Source organism: Pantherophis guttatus, chromosome 7 (assembly GCF_059756535.1).
Source record: "Pantherophis guttatus breed Tessera chromosome 7, ASM5975653v1, whole genome shotgun sequence".
Taxonomy (NCBI): domain Eukaryota; kingdom Metazoa; phylum Chordata; class Lepidosauria; order Squamata; family Colubridae; genus Pantherophis; species Pantherophis guttatus.
This window is the reverse complement of record NC_142069.1, coordinates 65,842,076-65,856,378: the sequence shown is the minus strand read 5'-3', so window position 1 is coordinate 65,856,378 and position 14,303 is coordinate 65,842,076. Positions and strand designations below refer to the sequence as shown.

General features: G+C 46.2%; 1 pseudogene; it reads left to right on the top strand.

Moving 5' to 3' along the window:
* The first annotated feature begins 2,693 nt into the window (after positions 1–2,693).
* On the top strand, positions 2,694–4,623 carry LOC148112908 (uncharacterized; annotated as a pseudogene).
* The last annotated feature ends 9,680 nt before the right edge of the window (positions 4,624–14,303 follow it).

Here is a 14,303-nt window from a genome sequence, read left to right as displayed (position 1 = left end):
AGACATCGGTATGCAGTTTGGAATTGACAAATGTGCAACAATAGCAACCAAAGCAGGTAAGATCATAGAAGAGGATGGAATAGAACTAGAAAATGAAGAAATGATAAAGGCAGTAAAATCAGAAGAAGGCTACAAGTACTTGGGGATTTTAGAAGCCTCTGACTTAATGCATAATAAAGTCAAGGAATTAACTTCAGCCAAGTACATTCAGCGAATTCGTAAGATATTAATGTCCAAATTGAGTGGAGGAAACATCATAAAAGCCATAAATACCTGGGCTATACCTGTGATTAGATACTCTGCAGGAATAATTGACTGGACCCAGATGGAGTTAGACAATTTGGACAGAAAAACAAGGAAGCTTATGACAATGAATCATGCCTTGCACCCTAAAAGTGATGTTGACCGATTATATTTACCAAGAGCAGAGGGTGGTCGAGGACTCCTACAAGTAAAGCAGACTGTGGAAGAAGAAAAACGCAGCTTGAATGACATCCAGAAAAGTGAAGAACCAATGATTAAGGAAGTAAATAAAGGAGGCTTTTTAAAGACAACTAAAACAAAAGCAGAATATAAGAAAGAAGTAATTGAGCAGCGAGCTGAAAATTGGAAAAACAGCTCTGCACGGCCAATACTTGAAAAGTATTGAAGGCAAAGCTGACCAGAAACTAACTTGGAACTGGTTAAGATCAGGAGTACTGAAAAAAGAAACTGAAAGCTTTATTTTGGCAGCTCAAGAACAAGCCCTAGCCACAAACTGCATGAAGGCAAAAATTCAACATGTTACCACCAACAGCAAATGCCAGCTCTGCAATGAGAAAGATGAGACAGTCAACCACCTGATCAGTGGATGCAGCAAAATTTCACAAACTGACTACCTACAATGCCATGACCGTGTTGCTAAGATCATTCACTGGAAATTGTGCCAGACGTTTGGATTTGAATACAGCAAAAACCACTGGGAACATCAGGTTGAGAAAGTTTTAGAGAATGAGAAACTCAAGATCTTGTGGGACTTTAGGATTCAGACTGACAGGCACTTGGTCCACAATACACCTGACATAACAATAGTTGAAAAGAAAAAAGTATGGTTCATTGACATTGCAATAACTGGTGATGCACGGATTGAAGATAAGCAGCAAGAAAAAATCACAAAGTACCGGGACTTGCAAATTGAAGTTGAGCGACTGTGGAAAAAGAAATCGTGTATTGTCCCGATTGTAATTGGAGCCCTTGGAGCAATACCCAAAGGGCTACCCCGCTATTTAGAAATTCTAAATTTGCCGGACTTGAACATTTTGACTCTACAAAAAACCACCTTACTCGGAACAGCTTACATCCTCCGACGATACATTAACAGTTCCTAGGTCCTTGGTTAGGACTTGAGCTGCTGGGCTATTAACCAGCTTCAAAGGCTGTGAATCTCACTAAAGATTAACCAATAATAGTAATAATAATAATCCTGGAAACAAAAATACCCAGACTCAAGGATAACTGAATTACGATTAGCCGATCAGCGACGATTCATCACTCGGAACAAAGTGCTCAGTGAAGTTGAACTTGAAGAAATATGGAAAAATTGTGAAACGGGAACACAGACTGCTCAACAGCAGTCTGCTGAAGTGGCAGCAGAAAATACTCCAATAACATCTGGAGCAACTGAACAGTCTGAATTCGAAGAAAATGCGGATATTTTGCAAGATCAGGATCAGCAAGGGTCTGAAGTCATCATTGACACACCAGGAGTACTCAATGTGAGGCAGCAAGAACTGAAAGCTAAAATCTTGGCACATGCTGCAACAAATGTAGAAAGAAGAAGGCTTCCAACATTCAAGACTATGTCTAGAAAACATTTGGTGCCATTGATGATAGATGTGAACTATGCACTTGCAGTAACATCAATTGAACAAACAAATCAGCTTGCCTACAGTACAGCAGTCATAGTAACAGAAGAACTGGGGATTCAACAGCTGCAGCCCCCCTAGAAAATTGACTGGAAAACCGCAATGGAAAATCAGGTTGGAGCTGAAAATCAGGAGTCTGCGAGCAGATGCAAGCAACCTGAAGAATTTGCAGGAGAAAAAGCTGAAGAACAGCAAGATCAGGAAAGATCTGATAAAAAAATACGGACTCAGCACAAGAAAAATTGTTGAAGCATTGGAAATTGTGAAGCAGCAGATAACAGCGACAGCAAGAAAAATTGAAAGATACGAAGCCAGAGTCATCCAGTACAAACAAAATCAATCAGACCAAAGACGGTTCTATCAGAGTCTGAATCAGATGGGGGATATGAAAATGGAAAAACCTGAGAAAATGGCAACTACTCAGTTTTGGAAAGACCTGTGGCAGACTGAGAAATGTTACAACAAAAATGCTGGATGGAGCAGAGATTTTGAGACGAAATTATCCAAGAACAAAATGGACCAACTGAAAATAACTACTGAAATGATAAGCAACAGAGTGAAAAAAGTCAAGAACTGGACATCACCTGGCAATGATCAATTGCATGGCTGTTGGCTCAAATACCTGACCAGCCTGCATGGAAAAATGGCCAAACAATTCAATGAGATGCTGCAGACAGGAAACATCAGTGAATGGTTAACAGCTGGAAAAACCTATTTGATACAGGAGGATCCAACAAAAGGACACGTTATTGGCCTGCAGACTACAGGCCAATAATGTGTCTGCCAATCATGTTCATGCTGCTGACCAGCATTATAGCTGACAGTATCCAGGACTACCTAGAAGCGAATAACATCTTGCCAGTAGAGCAGAAAGGAAACAAACGAGGAAGCAGAGGCACAAAGGATCAGCTCCTGATTGACAAACTGATTCTAGAGAACTGCAAAAGCTGAAAACAAATCTGCATACAACTTGGATTGATTACAAGAAAGCATTTGATTCACTACTGCACAGCTGGATCATCAGGTGCCTGGACGTCATTAGAATATGCAAGTGCATTGGTACTTTCATTGCAAATGCGATGAAGTCCTGGAAAACAGAACTGTTTATTGGAAGTGAAAGCTACGGACTGGTCAGCATCAAAAGAGGGATTTTCCAGGGTGATTCTTTGTCACCTCTGTTGTTCATCATTGCCATGACTCCCCTGTCAACAATTTTACAGAAAACTAACCTGGGTTATCAAACTGCTAAAAACTCACAGAAAATCTCTCACCTGCTGTACATGGATGACCTGAAGCTATATGGAAAATTGGAAATTGAGATCCAATCACTGACCAATACAGTTCAAATTTTCAGCACTGACATCAGCATGGAGTTCGGACTGAACAAATGCGCCACAGTGGCACTGAAGAAAGGGAAGATCGTAGACAGTGATGGAATTGAAATGCCCAATGGACAAATCATCAAGTGCCAGCAACCCGAAGCCTACAAATACCTGGGCATACTGCAGCTGGACAGCATCAAGCACGGGCAAGTGAAAAATGTGGTCAGCAAAGAATACACACAAAGGGTCAGGAAACTTGTAAAAAGCAAACTGAATGGCGGTAACACCATCAAGGCTATAAATACTTGGGCCATACCCGTCATCAGATATACTGCTGGGATCGTGAACTGGACACAGGCAGAGCTGGACAGCCTGGATAGGAAAACAAGAAAACTGATGACCATACACCATGCATTGCACCCACGTAGTGATGTTGACAGGCTATATTTGCCCAGAAAAGCAGGAGGCAGAGGACTTTTGCAAGTGAAGCAGACAGTTGAAGAAGGGAAGCATGCTCTGGCAGATTATGTGAAAGACAGTGTTGAACCAGCTTTGATGGAAGTCAACAAGAGGAAGCTGTTCAAAGTGCAGCAAACCAAGAATCAATATAGGAAAACAGTGATGCAAACTCGGGCTGACAGTTGGTGTAATAAAGCACTTCATGGACAGTTCCATCAAAAGGAAAAGTAGATAAGGAAAAGACCTGGTTATGGCTGACCAACGGAACATTGAAGAAAGAGACAGAAGGCCTGATTCTTGCAGCCCAAGAACAAGCCATCAGAACAAATGTAATCAAAGCCAGAATATAAAAATCTGCTGATGACCCCAAATGCAGACTCTGCAAAGAAGCGGATGAAACCATTGACCACATACTGAGCTGTTGCAAGACAATAGCTCAAATTGACTACAAACAACGTCACAACACAGTTGCTCAGATGGTCCACTGGAACTTGTGTCACAACTACCATCTGCCTGTAGCAAATAACTGGTGGGATCATAAGCCTGAAAAACTGGTCGAAAATGAGCATGCAAAACTGCTGTGGGACTTCTGAATACAGACTGGCAAAGTTTTAGAACACAATACCCCAGATATCACAATTGTGGAGAAGAAAAAAGTGTGGCTCAGCGACATTGCCATACCTGGTGACAGCAGAATCGACGAGAAACAACTTGAAAAAGTCACCAGATATCAGGACTTGAGAACAGAACTGTAGAGACTCTGGCATAAACCAGTGCAGGTGGTCCCAGTGGTACTCGGCACACTGGGTGCTGTGCTTAAAGACCTAGGCAAACACTTAAAAACAATTGGTGCTGACAAGATCACCATTGGTCAGCTGCAGAAGGCCACCTTATTGGGATCTGCTTGCATAATCCGCCGATACATCACCCAGTCCTAAATGCTTGGGAAGTGTTCGACTAGTGATTTGTGATATGAAATCCAGCATGGTTATCTCGTTTGCTGTGTATACTGTCATTTTTGTGTATATAATAATAATAATAATCCTCATCCTCATCATCCTGGCCTGGATGAACTGCATGGATAATGGCTAAAACACCTGACCAGCCTCCATCATTGCATGGCCATTCAATTTGATAAAATGTTTCAAAATGCAACAAGCGAAAAATGGTTAACAGCTGGTTGAGCAAACTTGATAATGAAAGATCCAGAAAAGGGCACAGAGACAAGCAACTTGTCTGCTGACAACATTCAAACTTTTTACAAGAATACTGGCAAATTCAGTATTCAATCATCTGATGGAAAACAGTTTGTATCCAATAGAACAAAAAGGAAATTATAAAAAATCAAGAGGAACAAAAGATCAGCTGCTCATTGACAAAATGGTACTAAAAATGTAAAACGAAGAAAAATGAATTTAAATATGGCATGGATTGACTACAAGAAGGCATTTGACTCATTACCCCACAGCTGGATTAACACCTGTCTGGAAAACTTTGGAATCAGCAAAAATATTTGTACATTTTTGAAAGCAAATATGCAAAAATGGAAAACAGTTCTAACAGCAAATGGGGAGAACATTGGTGAAGTCAACTTGAGATGAGGAATCTTCCAGAGGGATTCACTTTCACCACTACTGTTCAACATCTCATTAATTCCACTGACAATAATCTTACAAAACACAAAACTGGTATACCAAATCTCAACCCAACATGGCAAGATATGTTATGTCTGTGCAGGCGTGAGCAGAAACTTTTCTTCTGCCATGCAGATGTGGGACATATTTTAATGTTATTGGTTAAGGCTGATAGTTTTCCTTTAAAAGGGTCTATCAGCCGGAAGTTGCATGTTGGTTTTATGGAGTCATTATCTGCAATAAACATTGCTGCTAGAAGTTTGGCTTCTCATCTGTATTCCTACTCCCACACATTTCCATTGGTGATGAGGATGGGATTGCTGGGCCCTGAGCCAACATAGAGATAAAAGAGGCACCCATGAGTGGAGACTGTTTGTTTTAGAAAGAGAATGGTCGTTGCTTACCTGAACGACCCTTTTATACTCGACGTTCAGACACTCCTTATTCTGGGATACGATCACTCCTATTTGCTCAGCTGAGTGTCAATCAAATCCCTCTGGAGCTGCATCCTCCTCACTTCCTGCTTCCTCCTCAGACTTTTCACGAAGACAACTTGGCTCAATAGCAGCAGAATCGACCATTAGAAACTCCATCAGGTAGACACACAGGAAGCAGACAGCTACAGAGGGAGAAAAAGCAGACCTCCACCAAAGCCAGGCACGGCCAAGAAAGGGAGGGACGGAGTGTCTGAACGTCGAGTATAAAAGGGTCGTTCAGGTAAGCAACGACCATTTTCCTACTCGCCGTTCAGACACTCCTTATTCTGGGATATACCCAAGTTAGAAGGAAAAGGGAGGGAATTAAGCCGTAGACTGGCCTTGTGGAGAGATTACAGCCTGTAATACCCTTCTGCCAAAGGCAGCATCTGCAGAAGCAAACTTATCTAGCCTATAGTGACTTACAAAGGATGAAAGGGAAGACCATGTGGCCGCCCGGCAAATATCATCTACCGAAGCCTGGGTAGCCCAAGCCGCAGAGGTTGCGGCGCTACGGGTAGAATGGGGCAATATACCACCCGGGACAGGGGCCTCTCTTAAGTCATATGCCTTAGAAATACAGGCTTTGAGCCACCTCCCTACTGTGGTTGAAGAAACCTTCTGACCCAGGGAAGAGGGAAGGAAGGATACCAACAGAGCCTCAGTCTTTCGAAAAGGGGCAGTCCTCTTAAGATATCTTCTCAATGCCCGTCTCACATCTAGAGTATGCCACCGCTTCTCAGCAGGATGACGCGGGTTCGGGCAAAAGTTAGGCAAGACAAGTTCTTGGGCTCGATGAAAACGAGTATTCACTTTGGGAACAAAAGCCGGGTCGAGGCGTAGAACAACCCGGTCAGGATAGAAGATGCAGAGATCACTTCTCATGGACAAGGCCGCAATTTCGGATACTCTGCGCGCCGAAGTTATTGCTAACAAAAAGGCCATCTTTAAAGACAAATAGCGTAGACTGGACGAAGCGATGGGTTCGAACGGTGGACCCGTCAAGGCCTGCAACACCAAGGTAAGGTCCCAAGTGGGGTAGCGATGAATCGGTGGAGGCCGCAAGTTTGAGACCCCTTGGAGGAAGGAACGGATCCTGGGGTCCTGAGACAGAGGAACACGAGATTCTCCTGACAGGACAGTGGCTAGAGCCGCCACCTGTCGGCGTAGAGTCGCGGGGGCCAAGCCCTTGGAGAAACCCGCATGCAGAAAACACAAAATGTCCGGAACAGAAGCAGTTGTGGGGTCTACGTGATGATCTCCGCACCATCTCGTGAAGGCAGTCCATGAGGCATTATAAATACGAATTGTTGATGGCCTTCGAGCTGCCTGAATGATGGAGATAACATCGTCAGACAAATTGTCCTTAATGAGCTTTATGCGCTCAAATGCCACACGGCTAATCGAAGCCATTCTGGTTCCGGATGACGGATGGCTCCTTGAGTTAGTACTATCTTGTCTGGTGGAATCCTCCACGGTGGTTCGACTGATAAGTTCTTGAGATCGGCGAACCACTCTCGACGGGGCCAATATGGTGCTACTAGTAGAAGGTTCGCCCGTTCGTGAATGACCTTCCGCACTACCTTGGAGATGACAGGAAGGGGAGGGAAGGCATAAAGAAGGCCCCTGGGCCACTGACTCCGAAGAGCATCCAGCCCCTCCGCTGCTGGACATGGATAGCGGGAAAAGAATCTCGGCAATTGGGTGTTCTTTGCCGTCGCAAACAGGTCCACTAGGGGAAGGCCGAACCTCCTGGACAGGTCCTGGAACAAGCCGGGGTCCAACCTCCACTCGGCATGATCTATTTGGTCTCTGCTGAGCCAATCTGCTTCTCGATTGAGAGTCCCCGAGATGTGTTCGGCTTTTATCGACGAGAGGTGGAGCTCTGCCCATGACAGAAGACGCTCCGTCTCCTGCATCAGTGCCCAGGAGCGGGTCCCCCCTTGTTTGTTGATATGGGCCTTGGTGGCCACATTGTCCGTTAGAATCAGAAGGTCCTGGCGATATACAAGGCGTTTGAAGTGTATCAGGGCGAGACGGACCGCTCTGAGCTCTAGCCAATTTATATTGTGCAGCTTTTCCGCCGATGACCAGGCACCTTGGGCTAACTGACGGTCGAGGTGAGCCCCCCAGCCTCGCAGACTTGCATCTGTAGTCAACACCATCCGAGCTGGTTCGAGAAAGGGAGAACCCTTGTTGAGGGCTGGAGACAGCCACCACCTCAGGGAAAGGCGAACTGGAGCTGGAACCTTTACCTTGAGAAGAGACTCCGCTCGACCTTGTCTCTGGTAAGGGAGTAGGAACCATTGGAGGCGACGAAGATGGAAACGCGCCCACGGAACAATGTCTATGCAAGATATCAGCTTCCCCAGAAGCTGGGAGAGAGACAGTAAGGTCACAGTCCGGTGTAGTAAGACTTGAGATGTCAGTTCCCGAATGCTGGCTTGTCTGTCGGGAGATAGGGAGACCACACACAGTGTCGAATCTATTGTTGCTCCGAGATGTAGGATACTCGATGTGGGAACAAGATGGCTTTTGGCAAGGTTCAAAGTGAACCCGTGGTTTTGAAGGGACTGAAGTACTAGCTCCCGGTCCTGGGTCGCCTGTTCGGGAGAAGACGACAGGATCAAAATATCGTCGAGGTAGCACGCCAGACGAACAGGAACCTTTCTGAGCGACGCCGCTACTGCCGCTAGTAACTTTGTAAACGTCCTCGGAGCGGACGAAAGGCCGAAAGGCATCGCCCGATATTGAAAATGGTGGTCTCCAAACGCAAACCGGAGGAACTTCCTGTGCGACTGATGAATAGGGACGTGCAGGTATGCTTCCTTTAGATCTACAGATTGCATCAGATCTCCCGGACGAATGCAACCCAGCAGAGACTTGAGGGAATGCATCTTGAACCGACGGTACAAGATGTGTTGATTGAGACGTCGAAGGTTCAAAATGCCTCTCCAATCGCCCGAGGATTTCGGTACCAGGAATAGTGTTGAATAAAAGCCGGTCTTGCGTTGATGCAATGGAACCTGTTCTATGGCCTGGATTTGCAAGAGATGGTGAATTTCCAGCAACAGAAGAGACCGCTTCTCCGGCTGAAGTGGCCAAGGGCATTGAAGGTAAAAGTCCTGTGGCATGGTGGTGAATTCCAAACGTAACCCTTCGGTGACAGTTTGGACAATCCAGGCATCCGAGGTGGTAGATGGCCACAGGTGAGAGAATGCCTGGAGCCTGCCCCCGATTGGGGCCAGAGGCGGTGAGTCACTTACCGCGCCTGGAAAAACGGCCCGCTGACTGTCTGAAAGGTCGCCTGAAGTTGGATTGTCGGCGACCGCGGTCACGAAAGGGCGCCCTGTCCGAAGTTGACTGGTACTGGGACTGCGAAGATCTGTAATAAGAGGCGCCCCCGGCGCCGTGGTCTTGTCGAAAGGGCTGTCGATTATAAGGGACATAGCGTCTGTCCTGACGTCGGAAGGACGTGGGTAACACCTTCTTCTTATCCCTATTCTCGACCAGCACCGAGTCCAGGGATGAGCCAAATAAGGCAGGGCCCTTGTAAGGGGCAGCAGTCAAGCGCCATTTGGACTTGGCGTCAGCTCTCCAGTTACGGAGCCACAAGAGACGTCTTGAAGATACAGTGGAAGCTAAGGCCCTGGAAGCAAACTTAGCTGCGTCTAAGGACGCGTCAGCCGAATATTCAGCAGCTGCGACCAGTTTGGCCAGGTCCTGCTGTAATCGTGCGTCCTCAGGGGGAAGCCTGTCCTTCAATTGACGTAACCACACCAGCGATGCCCGATTAAAGAATGATGAGGAGGTTGCAGCACGAATGGCCCAAGCCGCCGCCTGGTGTGTTTTGCGAAACCCCATCTCGGCTCGTTTGTCCTCAAACTTGAGACCATCCCCAGCCTCACCTACCAGGATGGAAGACGATGTAAGACTCGCCACCGGATCATCAATTGAAGGTAACTGCAGGAGGGCATCCAGCGCAGGGGCCGAGGCATAGAGCTTTCGATCAAACGAATTCGGACCCGACAACGAGGCGGGGCGGTCCCAAGGCTTTTGAACAACCTGGCAGAAAAGATCTGGACATGGAACAAAGTCCTCATCAGGTTGAGGTAGATTGAACAGGTTACTGTTGGGACCAGATGGATTAGAAGAAGAGGAGCCCTGAAGAGGTGTGGAATCCATATTAGTGGCAGCTTTTGCCTTGCGTAGGAGAGAGCGAAACAAGGAAGGCTTAAATAGACCGGGAAATGCCGGCTTGTCCTGAATCTCTTCTTCATCCTCCGACATCTCAAAATCTTCCAGGAAATCGTCCTCCCGGGCTGATTCAGGCACAAGGCTACAGTCAACAGACCTCTGCTGATGTTGTGCACCAGGGGGATGCATGGAAAAGGCCGAAGTGGTAGGGCACGTAGGAGCAGGGAAGGCACCAGTGGCTTGTTGCAACCCCATTTGATACATATGGGACATGGCCTGAGTAAAAAAGGACTGAAAATCCACAGGCTGAGGGAACCCTGGGCCCGCTTCAGGGCGGAGGCCGGCTGCAGTGGGTGTAAAGGTAGCTTCAGGGCCTGGCCTAGAAGCTTGAGAAAAATGGCTTGCAAAACTAGAGGAACGGGACCTAACACTGGCCCTTGACTGATTAGTTGCAGACATTGGAGCCTCCTGAGAAGTTGATGGGCCTTCCTCCCTCAGACCACTGGCCAACAATTCTACATTATGAGAGGCCGAGGGCTCACAGGTCACCTCATGGCTCAAGCCTTCAGGAATTGGTCCTTGACCAGGGTCCTGGGCCCGTTGCCTAGCCTTAGCAAACTGCTTTTCTAATGCCTTATGCCTCCTTTGGGCATCTTTATCTGCTGTGGCAGATTTGGAGGACTTTGCCTGCCTGGAAGCCTTAGATTTCTTCCCCCTGAGCTGTCTAGGGGAAGGTACTGGGGAGGGGGAGGGACTCCTGTCCATATCAGAAGAAAGGACACCTTCCTCCCTGTCCTCCATGATCAATCACCCCAATGAATTATTAATTATTAATTAATTAATTGTAAATAGAACTTATCAATTCTATATATATAATGGAATATTAGCAATATAAATTGTAATATATATATATCTATATGCACTGTTATTATTATAATCAGTAATATTTTTTTTTTAATATCTTTTAATTGTAATAAATGCAATAAATATGAACAATCACAACCAGTTTATCAATATAACAAGGCAACAGCCCCCTTTTTTTTTTTTTTTTTTAAATAAGAATGTAAATTAATTTAAGCAATGTGTACTTCCCTGAACTTTCAGGCACCCCTCTGCAGGCCGTTGTGAATTGCAGGTACGATCAGGACAGCGTCCCCACCTGCCAGCAACCTAGCGACCCTGGAAACCAAAGCCCAGGTCGCTATGGCCACGGAGCTCCAAAAACTGTGCCAATGGTCAGGGCTCAAAATGGCGGCCCGCGAGGGAAAGTTCCAAAAGTCCTAAGCCAGGCGAAACACAGCGCCTGCGGCCGGACTGAAGCTGCAGCCAAAAAGCAGTCACAATTTTCAAAGGCAGCTGATGAGTATGCCAGCCGGCAGGGACTCAAGCTGCTCGATCAAGTGGCCACTAAGGCAAACCGGAGCCTCGCAAAGTGACTGGCAGCAAAATGGCGGCAATGGCGGCAATGGCGGGAAAAACGTTAGAAACACAGCGCCAGCCAAGCCAAGCCGCAAGCGGCGGCCGGAGCCCCGAACCGCCGCTACGCGCTTAAACCTTCTCCAAACGAAGGGAAACGAAGCGCAGCTCTTTCAAACAGTAAATAAAAAATATTTAGCCAATTCAGAGAGGAAATAACTCAATTTAGAACGAAATGTAATCAAGAGAACAGACACTCGATGCTATAGCAAAGGCTGAGTGAAAAAGTCTGAGGAGGAAGCAGGAAGTGAGGAGGATGCAGCTCCAGAGGGATTTGATTGACACTCAGCTGAGCAAATAGGAGTGATCGTATCCCAGAATAAGGAGTGTCTGAACGGCGAGTAGGAAAATGGCTAATTCACCAAAGTTTGTTCCATTTGATCCTGAAACACAGACGTGGGATTCTTATCTAATTCTTTTTGACTGTATATTGGAAGCTAATGACTATACCAATATCACAGACAATCGTAAATGAGCACTTTTTTGAGCATTTGTGGAAAAGAAGTGTTTGAGACAGCAAGGGCCCTCATTGCGCCCCAACCCCTGCAGAAGAAGTTCCTTGGGACATATTGTTAAGCAAATTGAGGGAACATTATGCTCCTCGACCATCTTGCATTGCTAGAAGACATGCTTTTTACCATAGGGACCAGGCAGAGGGTGAGTCAATCAGTTGTTATATGGCAGCCCTCAGGAAAGCAGCTATCTATTGTGAATTTAGCAACTTAGATGAAGCCCTTCGAGACAGATTGGTCTGTGGGGTTCGAGATGTTCAGTTACAGAGACGATTATTGGCAAAACCAACATTAACACTACAGACAGCAGTAGAGGAGGCGCAAGCTGCCGAATCATCAAATAGATTGATGGAAGAGATACAGAAGCTGGGCAGCCACCTGGTGGCTAGAAGGGGGGAAACCGTCCATCAGGAAGAGGTGGAATTACGGGAGAAAACTGAAGATGAAGGAAATAATCATGATAATGTCCATCGGCTGAGAGAGGCTAGCAAGGAGCGTAGATGGACAGAGGATCGAAAGTTGTTCTCCTCGTGTATAGGGTGCAGCGGAAACCACCTGAGAGTGGTTTGTCATGCCGCATTGCTTCCCCACCCCAACTGGACAGACTTCAATTTGAAATGGAGGGGGGATAAGCATGGCCCACCGAGGCTAAGAACCTCAGAGGACGAGTGTTTTACTATTAACACAGATGCGTGTTGTTCAGAAAGGGTGAGCAATCAAACCGGGATTCTAGGAAGTAGTAAAATTTACATTACTGCCCTTATTGTGGGATATCCCTGCCAGATGGAAATGGATACAGGGTTGGCAACAACAATTGTATCCTGGCAGACTCTACAGAAATTGGTGCCACATGGAGCTGAGTGGAAGCTTATGCCTAGTCATATTCGTTTGAGAGATTATCAAGGAAATAACATCCCCATTAAGGGTAGCGGAATGTTCCACATAGAATATAAAGACTTTTCCGGGCCACTTAAATTGGTTGTTGTTGAAGGTGCACTGCCTAACTTCCTGGGACTGGATTGGTTTGCAGCATTGGGGCTAGAGATTACCAGGGTTCACAAAATACAGGGAGAAACCATCGGAGAGCTGAGTAAAGAGTTCGCTGATGTGTTTGATGGAAAGTTGGAAGAATATAGGGGTACCCCGATATCCTTCAGTTTGGACCTCAAGGTGGCACCAATAAGAATGAAACCGAGGAGGGTGCCATTTGCACTAAAGCCCAAAGTTGACAAATAACTAGATAAATTGATTCAGCAAGGCATACTGGAACCGGTGGATCACGCCAAGTGGGAGACTCCTATCGTGACGCCAGTGAAACCAGATGGGTCGGTCCGAATGTATAAATGTACATTGAATACGGCTCTTCAACATAATGCTTATCCGTTACCAGTGGTGCAGCACTTGTTACATTCATCTGCCATTAATCCTGACGTGTGATGCATCCCCGTTTGGAATAGGGGGAGTTTTGAGTCATTGCCTTCCAGACAATCGTGAGGCTCCAATAGCGTTCTTTTCTAGGACATTATCATCTGCCAAGAGAAACTACAGCCAACTTGATAAAGAGGTGTTGTCTGCGGTGGTGGGAATTAAGAGATTTCATGAATATGTTTATGGAAGGAGATTTGATTTAGTGACAGACCATAAGCCACTTTTGGGACTAATCGCAGGGGACTGGCAAACACCGCAGGTCCTGTCCCCAAGAACGACGCATTGGACAGAGTTTTTAGCAGCATATAGTTATCGACTTATACATCGACCCGGCATAGAACTGGGCCATGCTAACAGCCTAAGCCGATGTCCACTACCTAATCTAGTGAAGTATCCAGCTCCAGCAGCATCAGTACTGCTGATTGAGACAACGCCATCCGTTCTTGTTACGGCCACGGAAGTGGCAACCCAGTCGAGAAAAGACCAAACAATCATGCATGTGTTAAACTGGGTATGGAGGGCATGACCTAAAGAGATAGGGAGTGTAGAGTTTAAGTCATTCCGGGCAAGGCAATACGAACTTTCAGTGCAGAAGGGTTGCCTATTGTGGGGGAATCAGGTAGTGATACCCTCAAGGCTAAGGAAATCTTTATTAGAGACTCTACACGAAGGCCACGCAGGAATTGTAAGGATGAAGGCGTTGGCCCATAGTTATCTGTGGTGGCCAAATATAGACAGAGATATTGCAGAGTGGGTGGCGTTGTGTCAAGCGTGCCAGGAATCGAGACCAGCACCTCCTGCAACACTACCACAGGACTGGGAAACATCAAAAGGCCACTGGTCTAGAATACATCTTGATTTTGCAGGGCCGATAAAAGGGCTGTCCTTCCTAATT